Raw genomic sequence first — 1,937 nt, forward strand, 5'->3', positions numbered from 1 at the left:
ATTCCCTGGAGGTCAAGGATAGGAAGTATGGGAGTGGAGGAGGTTCCTGGTCCTGGGGACTGACCCAAAAATAAACCCTGGGGTGGGGCTGCCTGTGGCGGGGTGGTTGCTAGGAAATGCCACATCTGTGCTTCCCCAGTGAAAGGTGAGGATGGGGCTCTGTGTAGCCTCAGCCCCCATGACCTGGTGGGTTACCCTGTAGAAGGGGCAAACGAGGGGTCCAGGCATGTCACTGAGGCCCAACAGGTGTAGGGCCTAGTAGTCCTGGTGAGGGAGCTGTGTAGTAGCCCTGGTGAGGGGGCATGTGTGAGTAGGCTGCATAGAGTAGGGTCTGCATGGGCAGGGCTGAAGGACTGTGCATAGACTGGCCTTAGAGACTGAGTGTGCTGTGTTTGGAGGGGCCCAAGAGGGCAGACCTGTATGAGGGAGAGGGCTAACTGCTCAGGAACCTAGCCAGGAAACTCTTGATTAATCAATGCTGGGGCCAGGACCAGAACAGTCCAAGGGCCAGTGTGCCCACCATGAGGGGTGCCCATAGCCAGGGGCCTGGAGTTCCAGCTGGCCTAGAGGTGAAGCCAGGGCCTGTGTGGCCAGAGGTCCCAGAGGGGGCCACTGCTGAGAGGGAAAGGGGTCTAGGGAGTTTTCAGTTCTGCAAGGCGGTGGAGGTTAGGCCACCTGACTAGGAGGGACCCAGGTTGGTGTCCAACGTGACAGACTGGAATGTAATGGGGTCTAGTGTGGGGCAACAGCCACATAGTGATGCCATCTGCGAGGCATGGGACAGTGTGTAGGGGTGGTACAGAGCCGTGTATTATGCCCTTGGCATTGGGCATTAAATGGGCAGCCCCCTGCCTTATAAGCATCTATTTTGGTTACATCAAAGGTGAGGCAGGTAGGTGGGCTGCCCTAGACAGGTGGGCAGGCCAGTGATTAGATTGGCCACAGGACAGCCCCCCTGTCAAGCTGTAGTGGATAACTTGTGTCTCTTGCTTCCTGAGACCAAATTTATTGTCTATGTGACAATTTATGTGAATTTACTGAGCTAATTTGCCTGTCTGTAAATATTTTACAAAGAATCTTAAAACTTTTACGTACATGTATTTGACCAATGCATCTTTTCTCAAGTAGTGGTTCAAAACCTAGCTCTCAGGCTAGTGGTGGTGAGTTACAGGGTGTGGCATGGCATATAGGAGTGTTCTGGTAGGTGGGGATGAGTTGGTTAATGTCTGGGATCACTGACTTAAGAGGTTCACTGCATGCTGGATTTGCTGGGTGCATCCATAGTTTTGAGACTGAAGGTACTGTTGGAAGGAGATAGTGTGTCAGTCAACTTGGTAGCCTAGGGAAGACTTGTAACTGGGGCCTTTCTATGAGGCAGGAGTCTAAGATCTGGCTCAAGTTGCCAGGCTCTTGATGGGAGGGAAGGAAGTTTCTCTTGACATCAGGCCAAAGATATGGGTGGGGTGAAATCTCTGAGATAGTTGGGATCTCTTTGAGAGCCAAAAACTAGTGCTGAATTCCTCTCAGGTTCTGTTTTTGCAAATCAGCTGCCCATCACTGCCTTCCACATTTCTCTTGGTGCTACACTGGCAAAGGTGCTGTTTCTTCCTGGTAAAATAGTGCCATCTATTGGCTGGGCCTCATCTGGATCTCCAGTGTTCTCAGAATTTCATGTGGCCCAATCCTTGCATTGAGGCTCATTTGGAAGGGAGAAGTGCTCAGTGAGGAGTCAGAGAGTTTATAATATTTATTTTTTATATGAAAGAAGGAGGGCAAGAAGGAACTGGAAATGGCTTGGTAGTGTGTAATATGATTCCAGGGTAATACAATATTGTGGCTGAAAACTTTACTTTTAAGTTTCCTTAGCTTATTTTGGTTATGGTTCTAATGGCAGCTGTAACTTTCCTTCCTTGCATATTTGAAGCAGTTGCTAATAT

Source organism: Gavialis gangeticus, unplaced genomic scaffold (assembly GCF_001723915.1).
Source record: "Gavialis gangeticus isolate Ggan-Ray unplaced genomic scaffold, GavGan_comp1, whole genome shotgun sequence".
In the NCBI taxonomy this organism is placed as follows: Eukaryota; Metazoa; Chordata; order Crocodylia; family Gavialidae; genus Gavialis; species Gavialis gangeticus.